General features: G+C 46.4%; 1 long non-coding RNA gene across 3 annotated transcripts; it reads right to left on the bottom strand.

Annotated features, from left to right (window-relative positions):
- On the bottom strand, positions 1 to 27,085 carry LOC110398975. 3 transcript variants are annotated; one of them, XR_002438784.1, is made up of 6 exons: positions 27,032 to 27,073; positions 11,637 to 11,726; positions 11,465 to 11,537; positions 10,974 to 11,100; positions 9,667 to 10,790; positions 1 to 1,899 (listed from the first exon to the last, which is right to left on the bottom strand). It is a non-coding gene; the product is annotated as an uncharacterized LOC110398975 (long non-coding RNA). The 3 variants fall into 3 exon arrangements; XR_002438783.1 differs by lacking the exon at positions 1 to 1,899 and having other exon boundaries at positions 9,403 to 10,790; XR_002438785.1 differs by lacking the exons at positions 1 to 1,899; positions 11,637 to 11,726 and having other exon boundaries at positions 9,403 to 10,790; positions 27,032 to 27,085.

Below are 27,521 nucleotides of genomic sequence, written 5' to 3' on the forward strand. Positions count from 1 at the left end.
GGCTGGAAGCACCACAAATCCTCTTGGACGTGCTCCAGTTGCCTTGAGATGTTTGCCTTTGTAGCAAGAGAATGGCTGGGTCCTGACGCAGCTCTGGGGCATGCTGCAATGACAAGGCAGCCCAGGGGCACGGGGAGAGGAGGGGGGTGAAATGAGCTGCAAGGGGCTAATTGGGGGAAGAGAGAAGGCAGAGGACAATCCCACATTGATGGCTCCAGGAAAGCCAAAGAAATAAAAGTTAGAGGAAATGGTGCAAGCAAGGACTGGGCAGAGCTGCTCCCCATGGAGAGGCTGTCTGGGATGCTGCAGGAGAGGGCTCAGGCTGGTGTCAGGGCTACATAGCAGAACGAGGAATGAGATTTGGACACAGTGATTCAGGGTGATGGAGGGGAAGGCCGTAGGCTCAGTGTCTAGCAGGGAAGATTGAGCCAAGTAGAGCTGCGGGCAGTGCGGACATGAGCCTTGCCCCTCAGGAGCAGCAATCAGCAGGCAGTGTCCAAACCTCACTGCGAGCACTAACGCCTTGACAAGAGCCATGAGAAGAGATGAGAATTGCTGCAGGGGAGAGGAAAAGCAGGAACCAAACTCGCGCATTGAACACAGAGCAATCTCCCACTGCTCCTCTCCAAGGTTCATTAACGGGTTAGTTACTTCTACTGGAAATGTGCTGTCTCCCTCATTCAGATGTGGCTCAGATGGAAGCAGGACACTTTCCAAATTGTGGTCCGCTGAGTCGAAATGCATTTTTATCCTGCTCTGAGACAGCGTTCATCGGGAACTGGGCTGAAATCACAACACTCGTTCCACCTGGGACCGGAGGCTCTGCAGGAAGGAGAGCTGCCAGCCTTGAAAATCAACATGCAGCAGCACACAGCCCCAACATGAAGCCCTGTTTATTACCCAAGGCCACACTTGCCTCTTAACAGGATCAATAGGGCTGGGAAATGACCCACCCCTGTTCATCTGTGTGCGAGAGCATCTTCCTGCTCCTGCAGATTTAATGATGTCTAGTGGACAGGTTCTGACACAGCATCTTCTGAGCGATGTTCTAAGCAGCCTAGGAAACGCGTGTAACTTCATTAATCAACTGCTCTGCAACACGCAGCTCAATTGACTGATGAGTGGCACTGGGCCGGTAAGCGGCAGATAAATGGAAGAAACTCGTTTCCTAACTTCAAAAACACTGCGACCACAAAGAAATCTGTATCATTTCATTACACCAAACCTCTTTCAAATCTGCAGCCAATATCAGTTATGAGAAAATGGGAATATCAGGCAGAAAAAGACTACGCTGTCTTGAAATGAGGACAATTAATAATACATGCAGCAAACCCCTCCAACCACCTCTTTTTCTCCCCTCCCACTATAGAGACAGAAAATGAACTGAATTGGAAATTCTGTCAGGGAAAGTACATCCTCCAGAATTAAAAGACAAAGGCATGGTGCGAAAATGAGCTGTGTCAGGTTCCCTTATAACATCGGCAGTACAAGGCAGAGATGATTCCCTTCACAAAGAAGATGAGGCACATGTCCCCTGGGCTCCACCAGCACCTCAGCAGGCACTGGGCCTGCACGGGTAACACCCCTGAGCCCACGCAACATCTGCTAGAAAGACTGGGGAGGAAATCAGGGCTCAATGGGCGAAGCATTGCACGGCATACCCAGTGCAAATGTGTTGTCTCAGGAAGCAGACAGGGGCTGGACGTGTCTTGGAGAAGCCCATGTGCATAGTAGTTTAAAATTATTAATTGGATCCTTGGTATTGTCGTTAAATAGTCTTTCGTCTGTAATAGAGGATTGTAGGTGCTGAGATCAAAGACTCGTCATTTTGCATGCACATACATAAGGAGAGAAAATTCCTGCCCCAGAGCATGTACAAGAGGATGGATACGACACGAGCTGAAAAAGAAAAGAGATGGAGTGAGAGGTTTGAGGGCAGCCAGAGCCCTGCCTGCTGCTCCACACATAGCACGTGCTGCATGTTGGGGGTGAGTTTGTTCCCAGTGATGATATGGGAACACCCCAGCTCCTTGCTCCAGATCATCCCACAGTCCTGGGGTGTGCGTGTGGGGGGGGGGGAAAGGGGAAAAAGCACCCTTCACAACTATCAGACTACGACCTACAGATACCAAACGGCCTGGGATCTGCCTCAATTAGTGTTGCACTTCCATCCCATAACACAACAATACAAAGGGCCATTGACTGGATGCGGACATGTCACCCAGCTCCTGTTTCAGATCTCTGCCTGGCACGAGCTCACAAATCCCAGTGCTTTGTTTAAGCAAACAACCACTGGGGGGACAGCAGACATGAGCTGATAATGTCTGGCACCAAAACTTCACACTTTCAGACATGGGGATGAAGTGTGACGTTTTGGTTTTGCAAATATTCTATATGTCTGCAGCATAATTCCCCCAGTTCCTTGGATTTCTTTTCAGATGCTACATCAACGCAGTCAGGCTACTGAGCTTGGGGAACTCACACCATCGGGGAAAAGCAGCACTGCTCATTCCCTTCTGACCTCATGAGCAGAAGATGAATCAGTGGAACCTAAAGCTGATGGAAGGGATTGAATGTTGAAACACACACATCCCTCACCTCTGCTCCTAGAAGGAATAGAATCAAGGGCGGGTGCCCCACAGTGTCCCATATATCAGCTGTGTGCATCCTTTAGCCAGTTGTGCAGGGAAGTCCAATAAGATGACCACCAGCACTGAAATATTCCTTTCTAACACATCCCCATCCTTCCTCTCCACCTGTCCCTAGGCTGCCACCGCCGGCTCACTGCCCTTGTGACACAAGTCAACCATGGGCTGTTTGTACCCCAAAGGCACAGGACACGTATTTGCACTAACACAGCCTTTACACCTCTACAATACTAACAGCAGAGCTGAACTTTCAGCACGAATCTCTCATAACAACACCCTGGAAATGAGCTGCCCTCACAGTGTAAGCCAGCCCTAAAGCCCCAGAGACAAAGCTCCTTGAAATGGCTGCGGTAGAGTTGATTTTCATTAGCTGCTGCCATGCCATGCCCTTCTGACTGCAGACAGCCTAATTAAATTCCTGGGGGGAAAAACAGTCCCTCAGGGCTACAAGCAGCAGTGATGCCGATGCACTGTGTTGTCTGTGGGATCTGTACCCAGTGCTGAGCTCTGTGACAGGACCTTTTTGTGCCCTTGGCACCTGTCTGGGTGCTGTGAGAGCACGTGGACCAAGCACTGCAGGGATCAGGAAGAGCAGAGCAAAGCCCAGGAGGGGAATTTGAGCTCTGCAAGGAGAATATAAGCTAGAAGGGAAAAGAAAAGCCTATCAAACACAGCTTGTAAGATTAGATGAGGTAAAATATGCTATGGGCTTTTTGTTGTTTTAAAATCCCTTCCCCTGTGCTGCATTGTTTCATCTAATGAACAAACACACTTTCATTTGGAGAAGGCTGCTGCTTATTATCATGGCCCAGAGCTCCTGCAGGGCAGTAACACCACAACCCAGCTCCCATGGACACAGGAGAAGCTGTGCACCGTGTGCTGGTCCCTGCAAAGGCACGGCCAGGGGTCCAGTGCTCAGGGTCCAGAAAGAGGGGGTAAAGGAGCCACTAATTTTGCACTGAGCAACAACCTGGTATTAAGGAAGAACAATAAGGAGAGGAGCTTTGCAGGATCAGTGCAAAACAGCCTTCACCAGCACTCAGAACACAACCAGGCAACATGGCTTATATGTCATCACAGCATCCTAAAGGGGGCTGTAAGAAAGAAGGGGACAGACTCATTAGCAGGTTCTGTTGTGAAAGGACCAGGGAAAATTGTTTCAAATTAAAAGAGGGGAGATTCAGATTGGACATAAGTTTTTTTTGGTTTTGTTTTTACAATTAGGACAGTGAGGGACTGGCACAGGTTGCCCAGAGATGTGGTGGATGCCCCATCCCTGGAAACACCCAAGGTCAGGTTGGACCAGGCTATGAGCACCTGATGTAGCTGTGGGTGTCCCTGTTCATTGCAGGGGAGTTGAACCAGGTGGCCTTTGAAGGTCTCTTCCAACCCAAATGATTCTATTAACATCCCTCCACACAGGCTAGGTCCCTGCTCAATGCTCAGGGCACAGCCACAGCTCTTCAGACACAGCCTGGGCACTGGGAGCCATTCCTCTATTACAAGATGGATATTTTAATTTATAATGACAGATGCAGACATCAATTGCATTTACAAAGGCAGAGGGCAGGAGAGGTGGGCACTCACCATCAGAGTGGGATGCTGGCTCTCAAACAGGGCAGTTCTGTAAGGACAAGAGGAGGTGGGCATCTCCAAAGAGCCACATGTGGCTAGGTAGAGCTGCCCTGGTAGCCCTGGTAGGACTTGCCAGCTAGGGCTGTCCCTGATCTACCCTCAGCTAGAGCCATGTATGCTCCAGGTTCCTCTGAACTGCTGCTCCAGGAACAAACCCAGCGCAGGCATGACAAATCCCTTTCTGTGCCAAACCCTTATAGGCACAACCACACTCTTCTGCTGAGCAGCAACAATCCTTAAAAAAAAAAAACAGGAGTGCAGTCCAGCTCTATGAAATCGAATAGATTATATACGCTCCCTTGAAGAATTCTCCGTTTATCCACCAGTGGCCACACACTCATGCATAATGCACTTACAGTCACTCATGAAAATAATGTATCGGTGACATCTGAGCCATTTGAGCAGAACGTGGGTCACAAGAGATCAGAGATGGAATTTCTTTATTGTTCCACTGCTGCTGTTTGGTTATGTTTCTCTCATTCAAGGTTAAATCATTTCTGTTTGGAACAATCACTGCATTCTGCATTACATGCTGGCAAAAGTAATGGGCTCCCTGGGCTGGGAAACACCACACACCTCTCCTGAGGATTTCTCCACCCTTCCGTTCCTTCCTACACCCCACACTTCTCACTAATTTGTGAACTGCCTGAGAATCAAATCAGACGTTAGGTCCCATTAACTACTAGCTAGAAGAGTCTGATAAGAGTGCAAATTATTTTCTCTCTCTGGTAATACTTTCCATCAGAGAAGGGAAGGATTCCTTCAGTGGGAAGGGCAACAGGCTATTGCTTTCTTACGATGCAGAGTTCTAACAACCTGCCAGAAGGGAGGCACTCCTGTCTCTTGCCAGGATACTATTTCTGAGTCAGTGATTAGCTGCTGATGAAAGGATATGATATGCCCTTGGCTCAGTGAGATAGATAAATCCAAGTCTACCATTTGGAGACCGGTTGTTTGGTTCGTTATTTGCTTTCAGGAAGCACACACCTCTCCTCCACCATCTTTGATCTAAAAAGAGTCTTTTTTCTTTGCACTGAGAACTTCAGCAACTCCCTTTCCCTCCCCACAGCTTCTTTCTGTAGAAGCATAGAATTACTCCAAGCCTGGACACCACCATGACACAGCATAGCAGCTGGGTGCTGTTCTCCCTTGAAGACCTCAGTGCAGAGCTCAAGGTCAACAGACAGCCACGACTGAGAAGGGATATGGGGCCACATCAGTTCCTGCTGAGGAGCTCACAAGAAGTATTTGGTGGAGTACCCGCTTGGCTGTGGTGCTCCAGCCTCAAGGAGCAAACACACTTCGGCAAAGACAGGTGTCCTGTTCCACTCAAAACCAGAGAAGGGCTCAGAGTCCTCCACTAGCTCCATAGCAGAAATGTTTTCCCTGCCATCCAACTACATTTCATGAAAAAAACACAGATATTTCTCTCCTCCTGGAAGACAAAGGACAGCACACTGAAGCATGGCCCAGCCTGACTTTGGAGTACCTGGAGTAACAGGGAAAGAACATGCTGAACTTGCTGAAGTCTCCAGCCCTGAGGAGGGAGAAGGAGGCTACATGAGCGTCAGCAACTTGTGTGAAGTCATTGTGTTTCTGAGAAGCAGTACCATACCCACCTCAATTCCCCCAGCGGTTTCGCTTCACCGGTGGTTGAAATGATTTCTGTGTGTTCAGAAAGTGAGGTTCTGCTCTCGTGCAGTCATCTCCTTGCTTAGTTTATCTGCAGGGACTGAGCCAAGGGTCTCTTGACCTGAAAACATAAGTCTATCCTGCTTGAACTCAGAGGTCAGCATTGTTAGCTTGGCAGGAGGAGCAGCCTCCAAAGCTCTGGATGTGCTCAGCCACTGGAGAGGGCGGAAGGAGCTGCAGCAACTCAGCACAGGCACAACTCCTTCAGGACAAAACAGGCTGAAAATACAGTCAAGTTTCTCCTGATTTCTGTTACAAGTGAGAAAACTCGAGAGCAGAACAGCACAGATGATTCATTTAATCAAACAGATTTTAGGAAAAAGTCTTTTGAAGATTAGTTTTGAAACTTATTTGAAAGCATCTTTCTTTCCACAATGATCCCAAGCCATTCTCTCTCAGATCTCTTAGAAGTCCAATGGCGAAAATATAGACTGGATTAATGGGAAATGATTCCCTGAACTCTGACAAAGAGCTAAAACCCCAATTATTTGTATTGCTCGTATATGCACGAGCTGCACCTGAACAGTAAGTCTCCCTGCCCGCATTGAAGATTTTGAAGAAACAGTACCTGATGTTTACCAGTGACAGTGCTACACCCAGAACTGCCCCACGAGCTGTGCTCCAGCCCCTCCACCTGGAGGTCCACACGAAGGGACTGCATTCTGGGACCCAGCTCTGCAGGGTAACTGACAGAGCTGAGATGCAGCAGGCAGTGAAGCCACCCTAAAAACATTAGGGGAGCTCCATCTCCTCTCTGAGCATAAAGCCAACCAAGAGCAGAAGATATGGAAATAAGTGACCATGACTTTCCCATCTAACTCATCAACCTCCTCTTCCTCTGATTCATACCCATTAGTTCCAACTCCTACGATACTGAAGAAATTAAGACCTTCAATGGCTCAGAAATGCCAAGGCACAACCCAGCAGGGGGGGAGGATAAATCTGGGTGCTGCAGGCATATCCTTGCATATTTCCAAGGTGCCAGGCTGGCGTGGGGAAGGAAAACCATGACAGCCTGTTTTCAATCTAGGCAAAAAGAGGAGCAAGTCTTTCCCAGTGTAAAACCAAGATAAAAATAAAATACCGTGTCAGAAATTAAACAGCAGCAGCAGCCCAATAAAGCTCAGCAATAACTCTCGGCAGCACTGCTCACTGGCACCAGCTAGCCAAGCCTCCGCTGGGATAAATGACATAGAACTTCCTATGATAAACTAATAAAAGAGATTTCTATGAGTAATCATTGATTTGACAGGAAGTCAAACAAATCTATCCATCACCGCTGACATGTGTCTACAACCTTCCAAACAAAGCAGTGTCGACAGAGAAAAATTGAGCAAACTGCCCACACCGTCTCAAATGCCACATAAAGACAAGCAGCGTCAGGCGCCTGGATCGAACGCTGCCTGTCATTCACTCCAGGCTCCAGCTTTGATCCCTTCTGGATCCACTCCTGAGGCCCACAAGCACCAGACAAGCCATAGACTTCTCCTCTCCCATCCTGCCCCTGCTGCACTCAGTCAAGGGGACCACTGGGATATCCACTGCTTGATCATCTCCTATGACCAGTTCCCTCTGCTTTGCCCCACTGAGGGTTAAGAGGAAGCCACCTGACTGCTGGAGTAGATGGACTTAGTGCAACCCCAGCTCTCCCTTTTTGTTTCCTTTCTCCTGCAGCATCCCAGAAGCCCTGGGAGAGGCCCCAAAGCATTGCTCTGCCACAGCACAGTTGCAGAGAAACTAGGGCCAGGTTTTTTACCAACAGAGCTCAGCACCCAAAACAGCCCATCTGTGAACCGAGAGCACAATCAGTAGGGACAGGAGTAATACTCCGTTAAAAAAAAGAAAACTAAAAGAGGAAGAATCCCTATCCCAGCTGCTGGGAGAAGTGGGACTTGAGCCTGGGTCACATTCACACAGGGATCTGGTGGACCCAGGGCATCCCAGAGGCCAGGGCTCCTTTGTGCCGCTGCTGCCTGCAGCCTGAGTGAAAACATCCCTGGAAACTGCAAGCAAAAGCAAAACAGCAAACAAAGCACTGTACAGGGTCACACAGCGAGGCCAGGAGCAGGGCGAGGCTTCCTGAGCTCCAGTGCATATCCCTGAGCTGTGGGTTACCTGCTTGATGCAGTGAAGGCCAAACCCCAGCCCCCCCAGCATGCTGACTTGTCCAGGGCAGCTTCTGCAAACACAGCAGCTCCCAGAAAGCAATCACAGACAGAGCCTGAAGGCAATCAAAGCCACCTCAATTAGAAATGCAAATGATCCCCTTGCTGCTGATTCAGGACAGCATGGGTTTAGCACTAACCTGTGCAAACATAAACACAACCAAATTCTTTCATCATCACAAAATCAAATCCCTCCACGCTGCGCTAGCCGGGCTGTCCTGCGCATCTGTGCTGCTGAGAGAGACAGCTCCCAGCTGACACCACAGCAGGGCTCGTACACTGCCTTTAATCAGCGTATGCAACTCGCAGGGATGAAATCCTGCCTCCAGTTCTTCCCCAGCAGCTCTGGTGATGTGCACGAACCGGTAGACAGACATTATTAGCAGGGAAGACTTCTTTCTTTTTTTTTTCCTCTTTTTAATTGTAGGTTTAATTCCTGATTTCAAAGGCAGCGTTTGATCCTGAGCTCCTTGGGGCTTAGATGTTTATAATAGACTCAAACACGACCCAAACAAAGCGTATGCCTCCCCTCAAAAATGCCCTGCTGCTAGACTCATCCCCTTTTAAACAAAGCAGATAGGATTCATTTGGGTAATTAAAACATTGCTCCTCAATAACATGAGACTACCCCAAATAATCAGAATTTGCACGAAATTTGCAAGATATCCACCCTAAAAAAAAAACAACTTAAGCAAGTGGAAACCTCCCCAGAGCAGCACAATTTTTGACAGTGTAGCTCCACCAAAACCCTTTTCATTTCTGTTTCTCTTAAAGTAAAACACTAATAATCTCACAGGGTTGTTTTACTTTGGAGAGAGAGAGAAAGCAAGCCAAAGCTTTCTGGGAAGACCTGCTGCCAGAGACAAAAAGCATTAACAAAAAGCATTAAGAGGGTTCCTCCTGATCCATACTGCATTGCAAGCATGCAAGGGGCAGCAAGATGCCCACTCTGCCCCATTCCCTCAAAAGCAGCTGTTTCTTCCTAGAACAAGGTTCTACTTGTGCTGGGTTTTGGGAAGGGAGTTCACCGAGGCACGGCACATGGGGATTTCCACTGTTGTAGCAAAGAGGCACAGAGCAAAGCAAAGGAAATGCCAAACTGCTCAGGCTTGAGCTCTGTGAGCCATAAGGAAAGGCTCAAGGACATCACTGAAAAATGTCTTCCTTCTTGAAGCAGAGGCAGAAGAGGTTGTTGTATGGAACTTGTTGTATTCTTGGCTGTCCTGTGTCATTCCTCTCCCCACCCACCCTCCCTTCTCCCATATGAGCTAAACCTAACAGTGAGAACCAAACAATGCTCCACGCCTCTCCTTTCCATTATATTGGAGTAGCTCAGCTTTGGGAAACAGGTTTTTGTCCAGCCTTACCTTTCAGCCTGCTGAGTGCCTTCCCCGGTGTGTCCAGCAGCTCAGCTGCCCAGCTCCTTGCTAGAAGCACCCTCAGAAAATTATCATGGACTACACAACTTCCCAAGGGAGCCCAGAGTTGTGGCCAGGCTCTGTCCCCCACCACAGACCCCCACACACCTTGGGCCAAGTGGCACTCAGAACCAGGAGCAGCGGAAAAGCCCAAAGCTTGGCCTCACACCATGCTCTGGGCTGGGATCACAGATGGCTCTGGATGCAGGAGCTCCAAAATGCAAGAACATATTGCTGCAATCCCCATGTGCATCAATCAAAGGCATTCTGTGGCAATCAGTGCTCCATGGAAAAGGACTGTTCATCTTCCCCGTAATGTGACATGATCTGGTGGAGAACAGACAAATGGTTTTGGGCCAAGAGAAACACAAGATCTGTGGACTCAGAGGCAGAGAGCTTCCCAGGGATGCTGCACCCCAGCCAAGGAGCAGTGATTGAAACCATCAGCAGTGCAGAAAAAAGCTGGAAACTCCAGATGCTGCTGAAACAACAGCTTCTCATTTAACTGCAGTTAAGGTTTTCCAACACCTTGCAATGTTTTTGGATCAATCCCTCTGACAAAAGCCAGCTGCCAAGATGCAAAGCGCTGGCAGCAGCAGGTGATGGCAGAATATGGAGAACAAAAATGCAAATATTTGGGATACTAGTCTAAATCAGAGAGGCTGAGGCTCTTGGATGCTTGGAACTTAAGGAGACTCATAGAAATGCAGACTGGCAAGGGTCTTCCAGCAACTGCCTGGGAGGTAGGATGTTTATCTAAGCAAATAGGTGGGCTCCCAAGCTGTGTAGATTGTGTCCCCATGCCTGGCTATACAGAGAATTCGTGCTCTCAAGCAGATGCTCTAATCACTCTAGATCAGAGAGGATCATCTACTCCCAAGGGTGTAAATAGAAGGAAAGCCAAAAGGTCAAGCACACTACTACCTCCTAGATACCTGCAAATGCAAGGGGCAAGAGAGAAATGTGCTAAAGCCAGTTGAAGAGAAAGACTTCGAAAGTAGATGTTATTCACTAAGACAGCCAGCTTGCACACAGTCAGCAGAAATGAGGCCTCCCAAGGATGGGGTTTGTTCCTGTTCACCACTGGATGGAAGGAAGCCATGTGTGAAGGTGATGCTTGGCACAAGTGAGTAAGTGGATGTTCCATGTGACCAAGGGTAGCAGGCTGTGGTCCTAATTGGCAGGAGGGAAAGAGGAGGCAGGATGGAGTTCTTTGTTCCTCCTCCACTGTTCTGAAATCAGGAAATGCCAAGTGTTGATATTCTCCATAAATATCTACTTAAAAACATTGCTTCCCCCATCCTTCCTACTGCCTACCCTCCCACGCTAGCCAATTTATGAGCACAAACACGATGGCAATTCGTTGCTCAGTACTGGCTCACAGCAGTAAAAACCAACCTAGTTCAAAAACTGACCTTCAGCTTCGCTGTTTTTATCTCATCTGCTTTTGTATGCTTCCTCCTCGTGGAAGTGAGTACCCCGAGAAAGTCTTCTGATGAGCCATCTGTAGGAAAGGGCAGCCAACCTCCCACTCCTAAAAACCTGACATGCAGAATGCAGATTGAGAACAAAAGGAATGCTGTTGGAAAGGTTTCCACACACCAAAAAAAAAAACCCAGAAAGCCCACCTCCTAAAACCCAGTCACTACTATTAATGTTACTTTCATCTATGCTAAATTTGAACAGCTTCAGATTTCCTTCCCAAAAAGTTGCCTTGAGCTCAAGGACCCCTTAAGTGTCTGTTCTCACACCTCTGCTCATGACCACACCCAGTGACTCACAGAGGACCACAACTTCTCATCAGGACCAGCATGAGACAATCCAGTGCTTTATTCTCCATGCTGGGCCTGCCTCAGTGACATAGATCTTCTGAAGCTAGGCTATGCTGCTCTGGAAGAGCACATACCAGGCACAAGTCTGGGGCACATGCTGCTGCCTCTCTGGATGTACAGGGACGTCTGACACATAGACCAGGCTCTCTAATAAAAGACAGGGAAGGAAAACTCATTAGAGTCCTGCTGGCATCTTGACACAGAACATCCCTGTAGCCTCAGGACAAGGGCAGGTAAGCGTCTGACCTGCAGCAGAATGAGGGTATCAGCCTCAAAAGGATTTTCAGCATCTTCATATTGAACTTGGAATGGAACGGCATGGCAGCTCCAGGGAAGCTGGGATGAAGGGAAGATCTCAAGCTGTGACTGGCTGTGGGTTTCCCCAAAGGCCCTGGCTGGAATTTGTATTTGTGCAGCTGTCCATCCTCAACAAGTGAGCATGGGACAACCTCACCTGCATCCCCTGAACACTGCCAAGAACAGCTCCCAACAGGATCAGCTCCGCAGGGAGAAAACTCCAGCAGCCCACAATCTTCCCACAGCTCCCTCTTTCAGTCTGTGAGGTTAGCTCTCATTAGCTCCAAAATCTTTTGGTCACCGTCTCTTACAAAGGCACTTCCTGTCAGAAACAGCTCAGTTGTTTTGCTTGCCTATTTCCCCACCAGAGCAGAGCCTTGAGGATGAGCTTTACCTCCCAGGACATCCTATGAGCCAAGTCACAGGCATAGGAATCCAGAGTGACATGGGAGATGAGGTCTGAGCAGGAATCAGTAGTGATTTTTCAGATTGGTGTATCTGAGCTGGCACCTGTGATGTCTTACAGGACTTCCAGCTGGAAACCTCATGCTCTCCAAGAGTGAATTTGGACATCTGGTTACACGTCACCACTGTCAGAAATGTTCCCATCTTCAGAATGCCTTTCGCTATGCGTTTCTATTTTGTTTCATTGGCCTGTGTTCAGTGAAGCCACATACTTAACAGAAGTAATTTAGATGCTGGTTTTTAGAAACATTTCCAACATTAATGATTCTATGAAAAGACCACTAAGATCATTGAGTCCAACCACTGACCCATCACCACCATGCCCGCAGACCATGTCCCTCAGTGCCACATCTATCCTTCCTCCCCAGCAATGGATACAGCTGGATCCACTGACCCAGCCCTCATTTGGTTTGGTTAGTTTGCCAATGCAGCCTTTTGGCTTCTCATCTCAAAATGACTTTCTGGAAGGAAATGCTTTACTTACCTTAAAAAAAAACACTAAAGAAAAGCATTCTCCAACCCAACAAAATGCCATGTCTCAGTCTAATGCATACCAAAGCCCGTACAGATCTTTGTGCAATGCTGTAGCCACAGTCAGTGAAACATACTATCTTGTTCCACCCTCTTACCAGGAGGGGTGTGAGCAGAACTGTAATTATTTATTACCTCAACTCCAGAGCATCTCATCTCCCATCACTTCAGCTCTGCTTGTAGCTGAAGGCAGGAGGCTACTACAGATGTACCAATTACACATAGCATCAAGATATGCTGTTGCCCTTCTCCAGAAATCTTTTCACACACCTGAAACCTCATCTCCTTGAAACCCCAGAGTCCCTCCCTCTTCAAGTGGTGCACAAAAATCCTCTCAGTTCTCTCACCTTTCACCCTGCAAGTCTGCCTCCTCCTAATAAGCTGTTAGGCAGGAGCATCTTTTTGGTGCTGTGTGTTCTTCCACCAGATAGCAAGAGGGAAGCTATTTTCTGATATAAAGATAGTTTATCTCCCTTGACAGATTTCAAGGCAGTTTTAAAACTCCTAACAATATGCTGGGTTTTCCCCATTACAGTTCTGATGGCGAAGGTGCGATAAGACATGTCAGTGTTATTAACCTGAAAATGCTGCAGAATTCTTGAGAGGTAACCCAAGGCCCATTAAAATTCTCCTTGTAACCCATGGGTTACTAAAATAAAGTGCCATGTCTTAACGATGCCACCTGCCTTCTCCATCTGGGTGTGCAGACATCTCTTCTGGCCACACTGACTGCATGTCTGCAACCACCCAGCCCCAGTGCCTGCACTCAAACAATGCCCAATTCAGTCTCAAATTGGCTCTTCCCTGTGCCCAACCCTCACATTTGGCAATTTCTCTGCCAGAGATTTCCTCACCAATCACACCTAAATAGATCCTTCAGTGCACTGAAAGTGAGGACCATCCTTTCTCTAAAGCAGTGTTGCCTATATCTGAAGTGAGATCTTTTTTCCAACATCAGGAACTCATCCTCACTGGGAACACAGGGGCTATCTCAGAAGTAATTTACCTGACCCTTATTTAACATGGCATGGTCTTTAACAGCGCCTTCCAGAGCAGATATCTGTCCAAGAGCCAGAGCTGGGTTAGCAGGACAGTGCTCAAGAAGGTGGTACAGCCCTTTACTACAAATGCCAGCATCTCCTCAGGATGCATCACCTCCTTTGCTCTTATTTTTAGGCTCTCCTGCCAAGGCCCAGAGCTTATGGGCAGCCCAGGAGTTCAGCTTGCACTGCTCCAGAGCCCTTCTGCTGTTCATACAATCAGGTCAAGGTGTTTCTGATTACTATGCATTTCCACACAGACAAACTTTCATAAAATACTGCTTTAGTGTAATGATAGTTTGAGTTTCATGCTCAGTCTGTATGCAATTTTACCAGCAGATTTGACTGAAATTAATGGGAGACTTGTGAGAATGAGAAGTAACTCCGCTTGCCCATCAAAGACCAAACAACAGCAAGAGCTGCAAGTTTACCAAACCACAGCACAACGACACATCAGCATCCAACATTGACTCTCGCAGTTCTGCATTTGCTATGCTCTTTGATAAAGGCTGTCGAAGCAACTCTGTGGTAGGGATATGTGGGGAGCACACCCAGCTGTAAGAGGGACAGCCCAGAGCAGGTGTGATGCCTCCACAGCCCTTTGATGGGAAGTGAAAGCACGCTGTGGCTGGATTCCTCACATGAGGAGGGAGGAAATACCTGGAGAAAGAGCTTCTGGCTTGGCTCCCAGGGAAGCTGGGGTGGGAGTCTTAGCAGAGAAGTTCATTGGAAGGCTAATTATTGATTCTTCTGCATCTTGGCTGTCTGTGTGGGAAGCAAGACTATGGGCGGAAGGAGGGGAAGGAAGGCTTTCATCCTGCACAGCACTCATTGCGCTAACTGTAGCAGCTGAGTACACACTTTATAACTAGAGCAGAGGCAACATGAAAGAGCAGGTAAAGCTCATAGAAACCTGCAAAGTCCAACACCCCAATGGACATGATCACAGCTAGAGAGCAGGCAGAAATAATAAGTGATTTGGAGATAGAAGAATCAATGATCTGACAAGATCAGTTATTGCTAGCTTGAAGAGGAGAAGCAGGGCAGCAGGCTCTGAAGGTTAATAGTACTATTTAGGTGCAAAAAATAAAGTAACTTTCAAAAGAATTGGAAAATAGTGTTAAAAATGCAGCAGATACTTTAGGGGTTTGCAGTATGCATATAGCCAGGTAGCATACGTGTAAAATTTGATAAAGTCTTATTTTAAAGCTTTGGAGTATTATTTTAATTCTGACATGAGCTTAAGCAGTGGTTGAGGTTATCCCAAATTTCTAGCCTTGAGGTTAATTGACAATTGTCACTGAGAAGGTCTCTACTAATTGGTAAGCTTGATTGGACTTAAAATTACTAAGCCTCCATATTCAGACAAAAAATATCTTCCTGGAATCATAACACACAATTAAGTGACCTTTTTGCACCATTTTGATTGCTGTGCATTATAAGCTGAATTTGATAGTTCATTTCTCCCACCCTTCAACATGACCAAGTTAGAAGAACATCATAAATTTAGCTCTTTGCTACCCAACCAACCACCATTTTTACATTTTATTTCGTTACTAATGTTAATTAGAAAAGAAATTTCAAACCTGCTCCCAACTCTCAAGCAATTCATGCAGGTCTGCACAGACAAGGCAGGTAAAGAGGAGATAGCTGCAGCCAGGGATCCCCAACCACAGTTCTGCCACAGTCATGAGCTGGTAGACGTCTCACTGTTTGTTTTGACTTGCTCTCGTGTTTGCTCTTCTTGGCAGGTGTCAGATCTTTACATGTTTGCATAACTCAGTGCACAAGCTGGCACTGATCTCAGCTGAAGCTCTTGAGTTCCGGTTTCATCAAAATGCTAACAAATCCTGAGTCTGTTAATCACCCGGCTGGCTTGTTGTGCATTCGTATAGATTCAGCTAATGAAGAAATGGGAAGTAAGCACAGATCTTGGGATGTTTCCTCTATACATTATTCAGACTGGCAATGCCATACCGCCTTGGCCAGGCTAAGCATTTAATTACAGATTCATTTTCTTTTTGGTTTCCTGATGACATTTAATCCTTTCAGCCATTATAAATGACTCTGGAGCTGGGCGCTCTTTAACCAAGGCACGCTTTTTTTCCATAACCTCTCTTTTATTGGAACATTTGGGGATCCTGATTTTTTTTTTAATCAAAGCTGTGGGTCAAATTGACTGGCTGGCACAAACATACCTGACTGCATTGACAACCAGGGAGTTATATTCATTGAATATGCTGCCTTCATTTTTTGCCTCAGAAATCAAAAGAATGGCTCTTTTCTTGCCAAGTCCCTTTATATCCTGTCCTAGCAGCAAGCAGATTAGATTTTCCCCACTTCTCATCCCCTGCAGCCCTTGTCCATCAAGACTGGCTTTTACTTTCCCACGCTCTGTCATCTCTCCTTGTGAAAAGTACCAGAAGTAAATATTTCACTCCTTCCCTCCTTTTTCAGAGAACAGCTGAAATCCAGCCAGACTGTACAATTGGATTATCCTCATGCAAGGATACAGACATCTATCATTTACTGACTCTTAAAGTCAAACAAGTTATGCAGAGCTCTCTGCAGCACTCCTTTATTCAGTCAGGCCACTGAATGGGAAATGACAACGGCATCGCGATAAATTTTGGGCCCTTACAAGATGCTGATTTTGAATGTAGACTCGCAGGCACAGTGCAGGGCCCTGTCTCCTTCCGACTTCTTCCTCGGTGGTCTGGTTTGGGCCACGTTCAGATGCACAATGTGGTATTCAGTGTCCAAATCTGAACTGCACAACGATGACTTTGGTCATGCTTAGCAGACCTGATCCAGTGCCAATGGGGCTAAATGAAAGACTGATAAATTCAGCTAGCTTCAGACCAGGATTCAATTGAGAAATTGTATCAGAGTCTATCCCAAGGCATTTACCTGCACTGGACCACTGGGCACCCAGCCGCACAGCATGGCTGCAAACATGGAACATGCTCACCCCCCAGTACATAATTCTCCCACCTCCCATTAAATGGGAGAGATTGATTTTGACACTAACACTGCAGGGACAGACTTCAGCTGTTGCTCTTTCTGCTGTGACAAGCACAATATCTGTCCCATAAATGCCTGCCTGGCCTGTGGAAAACTTATGGGGTGCTCTTTCAATACTAAAGAACTGGTCAGAATATCCCAAACATCTCAGATTTCCTTTCAGGGGCATCCGTTGTAATCACGTTCACGTCGCCACGCTCTCTGCTCTGTTTCTGCTTGTACTTTGGCTATTCCCTTCAAAGTCATGTCAATGTGCAGTGTGGCAGTGGCTGGCTTCCCATACAGGTTACAGATGGCCAAGGGCCATCACCATGCAGGCTTTCAGGGAAATCTGTTCTGCAGGAATGCCCTTTAACACTGTCAGTGCAACTGGGTTGTCCATATGACTATCAGGTTCCTTCTTCTAGGAACTCAAGTTCCCCACAGACTGACAGCAGGCTCAGAGATAATTAAATACTGAAAAATCCTGGGGATGAAAAAATATGCAGGGATGGGGAAGAGAGAGCCAAATTAATGCCTCAGCTGTCATGTGAACTCAGAAAATGCCTGCTCTGCATGGCAAGCAGGCCTCTTCCCTCTGCATCCACACAAACAAGCCACAGAGCACCCCACCGCAGCAAGCACAGACTCCTGACTGCAACTGGTTAAACGGAATGGAGGACGGGGAGAGGAACAGGGGCTGCATGGGAGCAGCTAATCCTATGAGGGAAGAGGCTGAGGTCAGGAAAGTAGGGTACAAATCCAGTGGCTCATTAGTTCTGCTGTTTATGGAACAATTGCCTGGTCTCACCTTCATTGCTAGCTGCTGAAACAGCAATGTTTAGCTCAAAAAGTCACAAACATCTTTCCCAATACCTTACTGCAGAAAAACACCATTTTAGCAAGCAACAAGGCAGCCAAATAGCCCCAAAAGGCAGGAACGAGATCCCTCCCCCAGCAGCTGTGAAAATAAGCAAGGACAGAGAGCAAAAGGACAGTGTTTAGGTCCTAAACCTAATTCCAGTGACATTGGTGGGAAAATGTTTAATAACTTCCAGTTGTGACCCAGTGCTCCCATGGCCAGGTTCAGAGCTGGCAGCAGAACAGGGCTGTTTCTGCTCCCAAAGGTTACCAAAATACATATACTCAAAAGATTACCCTGGTTACAAAGTCAGAGATGCTCCCTGGCAGTGAGTATGAGCTCTATGGGACCAAAGTTAAGCAATACAAAAATGTGATCAGGCTGTATAGCCTTCACCAACAGGTGATGTGGTTAGAAAGAAGCCAACACAGCAATACGCTGGGTCCCACCTCTCCATCCCCTGGCACTCTCCCAGTAAGACCCACAAGGGCACCTTTCCTCCCTATTCTTCTGCCAACCATCCCCACTTCTGTCATCATCCCTCTTTTCTCCCCAGTGCCAGCACCCATCTTGACCCTCACTCACCATCTTCTCCTCTGCCTCTACCTGGGAGCTTTTTCATGAACAGGTGTTTCTGTCTCCTTTTTTTTCCCTCCCTTTCTTGTCCCTACAATGCTGGAGAGATGCAGGCTGACAGTGGCTTCCCACAACATTTCTTCTGCAGCTTCTCCATGCAGCTTTACTAGCCAACATAATGGACTTGCTGGAGGCAACTCTTCAGGAGAGGATGAGAAACCTTTGTGTGCTAGCTTGAACTTTGTGCCCCTGACTTTACGATAGCTAACAGGCAACTGCGAAAACAACTGCAACATCAAGCACAGAAGGTGGATGTGCTTTGTAGAGGACTGCTCAGAGCATGAAGGATAAATGAAGTCACAGGGTCTGCAAGAACAAGACCTTTGAACACAGTGAGCTTTGAGCAGGCGGCACAACAGTCACTTGAGAAGCTGTGAAAACTCATTTCTGCAAGAGCTCCGGGCTTGAATCTCACTCGTTAGTCTAGTAGCCAGGAGATCGTGGCAGGGTCTGTGTGGCTCTTCTTCAGTGTGGTTAGCTGAGGGGTACAGACACTGCTCCTGCCAGGCCTAGGGAGGTCAGAAATTCATGCACCATCTCCATGCATGCTCACAAGTGAGAATGAAGCCACCAGGCTCCAGGTTCCTGCAGTGAAGAACAGAACCTTGCACAAAGGTCCAACTGGAGAAGATAAGAGGGAACTTAAGAGCACTGTCCACCAAATCACAGCGAGGCAGAGATTTGTCAGCTACTTAGGGGCATGGTTTAGCAGGCATGGTGGTGATGGGTCAAAGGTTGGACTAGATGAACTCAGAGGTCTTTTTCCAAACATAGTGATTCTATGATGTTGCCTGGAGTCAGCCCCCTCCTGGGATTTTCCTGCCCCACACCCAGCCTGAGTGTTACAGAGCAGGAGAACCAAGATTTGCACAATGTTTGACACAGCATGGGCAGAAGATACGCCAGCATCTCACACCAGCTCTATCAGTACATGTTCATACAAAGGAGCACAAACTTCTGCTGCTCTGACTCTCTGGCCAGCTTTGCCAACACATGCCTATTCTGTTACCTTTTGCTAAGGCTAGGCCAGTCCTGAGCAAGGGCTGCTAATCACAGCAGATCGCATGCCACCCAGTCCAGTCTGGCATATGTGTGTACTGGTTGAGGAGCCCACAGGATTCGTTGGACTCATAACCCACTCACTTTCCCAGAAGAAAAGCAAAAGCAATGAATCAACCAACCCCCTTGTATTTGTCAGGTCTTCCCTGTCACTTCCCTCTTGACATTTCCATAATCCCACTGTGCCTGCAATTAAGAATTTAAACAAAACGCCTGCTGCTTTCCTCCTCCTTCATAACATGGACTAACAGAACTCCACAGGCATCAACTCCTGCTGAAATGAATTGATAAAAATGAGCATCTGAGGTCAGAGGGTTTTTCACAGTTGCTGAGGGATGCGAGAGATAAAAGGACAGGAGTGTCAGAATTTCTTCCTCAGGATGTGAAAGTGTAGCACGCAGCCCGATTACATATTTATTTATGGGGAGATACACTGATAGCATCTGTCAAACCTCATTGCAGAGCTAGGAACTGTGCAAGTCAAACCGTGCTCAGCCCTGTGAATTGCCTCACTGGCTCCAGCAGCAATCACTATTGAGGCAGCAGTGAGTAGGTTTTAAGGTCAGATGAACCATTCCTGGTCAAAGCCAAGGCACAGCAGCAGCCTCTCCTGCCTGCAGAGCCACTGAACCTTCAGATCAGAGACAGCCTGCAGCCACAGGCAGCCCAACTTTCAGCAATCTTTATTCTAATACCAGTTACTTTGTACTAGGGTCAAACTAAGAGATAGGATGGGATGGAGAGTAGTCTCCAAATTTTCTCCTTACATAAATTCTTCCCTTGTCTTCTACAAGAAAAGATATTCTCCAACCCAGTGTATCTCAATCTGGGTCCTATGCACTTGGTCTATTTTGGCAGGGCCTCCCTTCTAGATACAGCATCTTGTGGAATACACAGAATGCTCCATCTCCACCATAAGCTGGCAGGCAGCATTGGTATATCAATGACACTCACAAACCCAACAACAGTCCTGACAATTTACACTACTCTTCAACATTTGGACAAGATTTCCCCTGCACATAAGCCAGATCTTGTTGTTCTCTTCCCAGCAACACATCACTCATCCTTCCAACTGACCTAGGTCCTGCTAACACACTTTCATAGTCCCGACTGCTCCTTCTAATGCACATCTTCTTACAACGGTATTACTGCTACTGCTCATTTGCCATCCTCTAATGAGTACCTCTAAAATTTCTCATCTCCTCTAGTTTTGACCGACCTACATAACCGTGCAACATGCACATCTTACCACTTTAATTTCATATTGATAAATGTCGTAACTTCAAATAATGAATACAGAGAGACAGGGACAATAAATGCTCATTATTTTCCCATTATTTTTGCTTTGGTTGTATGTAAGTTAACCAAGGATCTTTGCAGTTCTCTATTTTGACAATTCAATGGCATTAGACCTTTCAGCTGTTGCTTTAACAAGTCTAATTTGCTATGCTTATTTCCAAGAAATTATGCCACTAGCAATTTATCTATTTACTTACAATCCCATTGGCACTCAGTCTGTAAATGTATGCCTGCTTGCCCCAGCAGAAAGGCTCAGGACTTTTCCAGCTCTTGTCCTGAGATTCTTGTTCCAAAGAACAAGAGATAAGATGATAATTAAAAATACCAACCCTAAACTAAAGATTTTGCGTGATCTTCTTAAACAGGTTCTTTTGTTTAGGATTAAAGAAAAAGGAATCCCATGTATTTACTCAATTATTTCTCATCAATTTCATTGACTGCATTATCCATGTGTATAATCTGGCAGAGTGGCATGAATTCATCTATTATTTACATATTTATGTTTTCTACAGATGGCTGCCATCCATTCTGCATTACTGAAGCTCTCCGTACCTGACATTCAGCTGAGTTCAACAACAGCCAGCTGTGGCAAAGGACCAAGCCCACTGTGATGTGCCACAGCAAGAATCCATCATGCTGCTAATAACAGCCTGATGTCACTCACCACAACTGCAAGGGGAAAGTGGTAAAGAAATGTGCTATCCTCAGGAGCTGGTGGAAGACTTGCACTGCAGAAAAGTTTTGCTGGAGAAGCGCTAAGATGTTCCAGTTTAATTTACTCCTCTTCAATGTAGGAACCTTACAAAATGGTTTTAAACTACGATAAGGGAGGTTTAGGTTAGATATGAGGAATTTTTTCACACGGAGGGTGGTGATGTGCTAGAACAGGTTGCCCAAGGAGGTTGTGGTTGCCCCGTCCCTGGAGGCATTCAAGGCAAGGCTGGACGTGGCTCTGGAAAGCCTGGTTTAGTGGTTGGCAACCCTGCACTCAGCAGGGGGGTTGAAATTAGATGATCTTTGAGGTCTTTTTCAACCCAGGCCATTCTATGATTCTATGAAACCAAAAACCCAAGCCTATGGAGATACTCTATCCTGAAAAGATAGAGTCTTCAAGAAATCCACATTAATACTGCTTTAGATTTCATATTGGGAACATTCAATGCTGCTGCAAAGGGTGGCAGAAGAAACAGAAGTGTCTCAGGATGCATAAACAGTAATTAAAGTGTTGTACTATCAGACTGTTGAAACACGAGACAGCATACCTTAATGCATCACAAATCACTCTAGTTCCAGTGCTGGCACGTATTGATCAGCATGCTCCAGTAGTTCCACCTGCACTCTGGCCACTAACCCATTTCTGCTGCAATTAGACACGTTGAACATCTGTCTTTGCAAGGACAGACAGACATCTTTCTATACTGATTCATACCCAAACCAAGGGCAGATAAGGAACTTGTCATTCACCTCAGCAGGAAGAAAAAAAATGAATGTTGTCAACCAGGCATTTTGAACCAAGGGGTCACAAACCCAATCACTTTGCCCTATCCTATTGCTAGAATGAGAAAACCAAGCAAATAATACTTTTTTTTTCCCTTTGATTGATTTGCACATTGTGAAAGTTGAGGGTGAGAAGAAGAGAACAAAGGGAAACCTATTCTGGCTTGACTACAATATCTGCTACAACAAAATTGAAAAAGTCTGTCAGGAACATTGCTAAACTTCTCAAGAATGAAGTTAAAGAAAGACCTGCAATGAAAAGTCAGCTCAGTGAAGAAGCAAAAAAACAGACTTCAGAAAACATTAGCAGGAACTGCTTGGATTTCTCTCCCCATGGTTTTGTGTTCTGTGACAATCTGGTCAAGTCACTCAGGTGTCATGATTTTGTCAGTGTTAACAAACCTTCATTTTGTGAAAAAGTAAGTAAAATGCATTAAAATATCTCCAAGGACAGCTCATACGTGAAGGAGAGGTCCATCTCTGAAAATGGTAGGAAATCAGTTTCCTTTAAACATTTGAAATGCAAAGCAATGACTTTCTACAGAGCTACTCCTCCCTCAGGAGGTGTCCATCCCCGTCCCCATCCTCCCCCCCCCCCCCCCCCCCACACAGATAACAGGGAAGGAGGAAGAGGTGTGGTGGGGATACATAGTTCTCCTCCCTCTTTCTTTCCGATCAGGCATTCTTTTGGGAAACAAAGCCACAAAACACAATGGCACTTAGTGGGCAGCACTGCCCTTCACTCACAAGGGAACTGCATCAGCTTCTGAAGAACCTAGATGCTGGACTTCTAAAGTCAGCTGAAGACAACTGCAGGTCCCTCAGAATGGAAGCAAGTGTTGTACACCTGCATACCCAAAAATCTGTCTCCCAGAAAGCCATACACAACATTACACACTGGCACCATAGAATGGCCATGCACCTTTAACACCACCATCAATTTGCAGGACAATATAAGGCTTTGTTGACATTCCCTCCTTCGCCACCATGCTATTCATATCATAGTCAGTCAACATGCTACTCTAATGAAGTTCTCTCATGTCTTCAATATAGGGAACAAGAATGCCTGTTTGCATGAGCCCAGCCACTGGACAACACCTGCAGCTCCAGTCAGCTTCTAAAAACCTGCCACATGTGTACAGATCAAGCCTGCCCACTTTGACAGCAACTCCCCTGGAAAATGTATTTCAGCATGGAGGTGGTTCTCTGAGTGACAGCACCAAATAACTCCAGAACCACAGCAAGCAACACATAGAGACTGAGCAGAAACAATCAAAGAAGTGCTTGCAGGTAGGCTGTGGGGCTCACATCTCATAGTGCATGGACAAGTCCAACAGCCAGTGCCAGGGGTTTGGGAAAGCTATGCCTTTGTCAGCCAGAAAGTTCCTGTACGGAGCATTCAAGCCCCCCAGAGGTCTGCGTCTCTGCCTGGAAAAACAATGCACAAAAACGACTTGCTGCCTTTGGTTACTGGTATCGCAAAATAACAGCTCCCCGCTATCAGAGCGCTGCACAGAAGGAATAGCAGGAAAAAAATACACACCCAAAAGCACAAAAAGCCTAAAGCTGCTCAATAGAGGACTCAGACAAACCCTGCCAGACTAACCAATCACCACACATAAATGTGATTTCTGGCGTATGCCTGGTACTGTGCAATGCAGACCTTTATTTTCCCTCCAGCCATCTGAATTCCTCTTAAGGAGAAGAAAAGGGAGGGGAAAACAAAGAGTGTCCCTGCATCTCAGTTATTAGATGGCAATCTCCCCACTCCCTGCTTAGTTGCCTGTTTTACCACCGAGCTGGTTTTCTAAGGAGCTGAATTATGCGCAGGAATCAATGCAGGCTGTTGCAACATCCCCAGCTGCTGCAGGGAAAGGTTGTTGCTGCCACCTGCAGTCTAACCTCTGGAGACAGGCATTCTTCTTAAAACACCTGTGTTAAACAGGTAGGATGTACAGGGATCATCTCTGCAAAAGAGAGGCTTGTAAAGTTAGCCAGGATCCTGCCAGTACTACAGCATGTGCCTTCTTCTGATGCTAAATAACATTAAGTTCTTTGCCAGCTTGATGTGACCCTCCAATTCAGGCAAATGTGTTATCTACAAATGGGTAATAAAAATTGAAGAGAGCAACAAGATAGCAAAGTTCACATGTCTGGGGCGGGGGGGGGGGGGGGGGTGGATATGAGCATTATTTTCATACCAAACAAAACCCAGCTCCTCAGTATGCAAATCTAGCAGATAAAGTCACCTGGGGGCAAGGATATTTGATTCAGCAGGGAACATCAGGATACCAACAAGGTTTAGTGCAAAAAGGGCAATTTGAAGCTAAGATGCATAATTAATACTCGAGCACAGACTGGATATATGGCAACCCTCCCAACTTAACATTAGGCATCTACTTCCCTCAGAAAAGCCAACTTCATCTCAAAGGACCATAGATGTTCACATTCTCCAAAGGCATAATGCCAAGATGTGGGAAACAGTTACTTCCTTTGTGAAATCTTGCCTAATCCCATTTTGCTATTAAAACCAACAGTCCTCTCGATAGGAAATTGAGCCCAGACGTAGCAAAACAGTTCTGCCTCGAAAACAAAAAGAATACACACACCAAAATAAAACAGAGACACTCCATTAAGCGCCTGCAGACACACACAGCCATAAACCTCAGACCTCCAAAAGTTGAAGGCAGAATACCAGGAAATGTGGGGAGGGAAAGAAAAAAAGAGCCGTTTGCAGGCAAGCTCTTCCTTAAAGCTTGTTGTACCCTGAGGAAATAAAGCTGGAAAAGACCTCGCTGGTCCTGGAAGGAGGGCTACTGCATCAAAATGAAATTAAAAGAACCAAAGCCATTTGCTAATTAATAGGACTGACTATGAGATTCAGTGTCTGTAAAATCTCCCCACCCCCATCTCCCTTGCAGGATTCTCTACTTAAATCCATCTCCAATTTAGAGGAAATGAAAGCTATGCCACTTCATTATTCCAAGATATTCATGAACAGAAAACTTGTACAAGGGTTAATAGGGGGGATGAGAACCCCAGGCTCTGCACACAAAACCAAGAAGCTGTAAAGCCCTCGATTTGTAGTTTGGTGTTACTTTAGTGCTAGATGTCTACTGATTTCAACAGAAACCCATCACTTAAATAAAATTTGAGAGTCTGAAACTGAGAGTCTAAGCATAAAAGTATACTGCAAAGGAGCATTTAGAATACATAACTAAAACCGGTCGTTTAATAAAAGGATGTATAATACTGCTGTAATCTGTCCTTCCTGCACTACTCCATCTTGTCCTCTAACTCCACACATGGCAAAAAGCATATTTTTTCTGAAGTTATATTACAGCTTAAAAGGAAGGCTTCTCCACCATGCTCTGGCATGGTGTTGGCATTTCCACCACTTAACACAAGCCTACTGCTGTCTGCTCAGACATGAAGCAGCACTTGGGTTTGTTGACCAGCTTCCACAGAGACCCGCTGGGCAAATCTAACCAATCTACAAGTTGTTCAGCCCAGCTCTGCAAATTTCAAGAAATACATTTAATTTTAATAATTTATTTCTGCAAACAGAAGGCTGCTGATAGCCATTTCTTTTAAAACAATGTCTTATCCTCTTCGTAATGCAGAGATCTCCTGGTCTTTGAAAGGTTTCTTCAAGCTACTTTATGCATGAAAATAAATCCATAGGAAAAAAGAGCTCATGCTTTGAATGTTAACATATTGTAGTATCAATTATGATATTTATCACGCAGCGAATTAGAAGTTGCAGCCATTTATAGTACAATTCCAGTAAATAGTATTTCCTTTCCCAGCACATATAGACACCCACGCAATTAATCAGACAGAGAAATACTCTTCCTAAATAAATGCAAGTTTCCAAAGTGGCGACATTTTTTAGGGCTGCTTTATGAAGAACAATTCCCATCACTGTCCACCCCAGAAGGACAGCTGGGCTCATCCTTGGTGGCACCAGAGGATCTGCCACATCAGAGACCTTGCAGGTCTTAAATCATCCTGTAATTCTATGCAGTAGTGTTGTTTCACAAACACCTCTGGTGGTTTCACGCCAACAGACAGCTCAGCTCCACCCTCCTCAGAAGGGCAGAGGGAGAAAATAGGGTGAAATGAAGACAAGGACAGTGAGGTTACTCACCACCATGGGCAGAACTGCTTCAACAGAAGGAGATTAATGTAATTTGCTGCCTATTGATAACTGATGAAAGCATCTTTTGGGCTCTTCTCAGAGACACCACCCCCGCAGCCCCCAGAACCTTGCCACATAATCCCAATACAACATTGTATCAGACAGAGAGGAGGAGGGATGCCAGAATGGGTCTGCAAGTGTTTGAAGCCCTGCCTCACTCTTCGGCTCCCCAGTGCTTTAGAAAAAGAACTCCATGGGAGTTTTTTGCCCATTTACACATCCTCTATGTTGTTGTTTGGGTTGTCATGAGAACCTCGGGCCATCGTTAATTTAACTGAATTAGCACACGTGGCTGAGCAGCCAAAGCAAAATGTTGGCTCACTAATTCTTTTCTTCACTGTCAAGCCCTGAGCAGATATTTCCATCGGGGTGCTGACTGGCTGGCCACAGCTTCTAAGCAGAGCTCAGTCAGGCCCAGCTCTTCCCAGAGGAACTGAAGGTGGATATCTGCTGCTGGCAGCACCTGGGATGTCCTTGGGTAGGATGCTGTGGTCCTGCTTGAGCAGAAGAATTTTCTGCTATTTCAGACACAAAGCTCCCCATTTCTGCAGCTTCCCTGGAGAAGAGAGCGTGGTGAGGTGGCACCAGAAGTAGGGCAGGAGACAGAAGAAGCTACACACTGTCTCTTAGGCTTAAGCAAGCATGTCCAACCCACAGCCCAGCTCACCCTACCTGCACTCCCTACAGCCAGTTTTGCATCACCCAAGAAAGGCAGTGGTCAAAATTTGATAATAAAGAAGGAAGAACCTACCCCCTTCCAAGGATCAGGGCTCACTGAAAACTCCCAAAGGAGGTGACCTCCAAGTAGAAAGGGGGCTCTTTGAGCTGCCAGCCCTTAAATGAAGCTAGGGAGGGGTGGAGCCAGGGTTTCACAGGTAAATTGCTTGCACGTGTGCTCCCACTGCTGGCCGCACCCCTTCTCCAGGTGCTCAATCTCTGGTTCAAGCTGTGACCTAACTGTTCCCATATACCCACTTATATTAACTATATATTTTATGAGGCCTGCTCTAGAAGTAACGCCTTCTATTTTTATGATGTTTGCCCATGACGTCAGAGGTGGATGTTGGTGGGATGGCTGTAGAGGTTGAGCCTTCCCACCAATATCCCATTATATTTTGTTGTATGGCAGATGGCAGCAGAGGGGTGGTCTGACAAATGCTGTCTGACATGAATGTGCATATAAGTGAAGTTGTGTCACTGAACTCCTCCATGCAGAAAAAGTGGCACCCATTGACATTCAT

Source organism: Numida meleagris, chromosome 4 (assembly GCF_002078875.1).
Source record: "Numida meleagris isolate 19003 breed g44 Domestic line chromosome 4, NumMel1.0, whole genome shotgun sequence".
NCBI lineage: Eukaryota > Metazoa > Chordata > Aves > Galliformes > Numididae > Numida > Numida meleagris.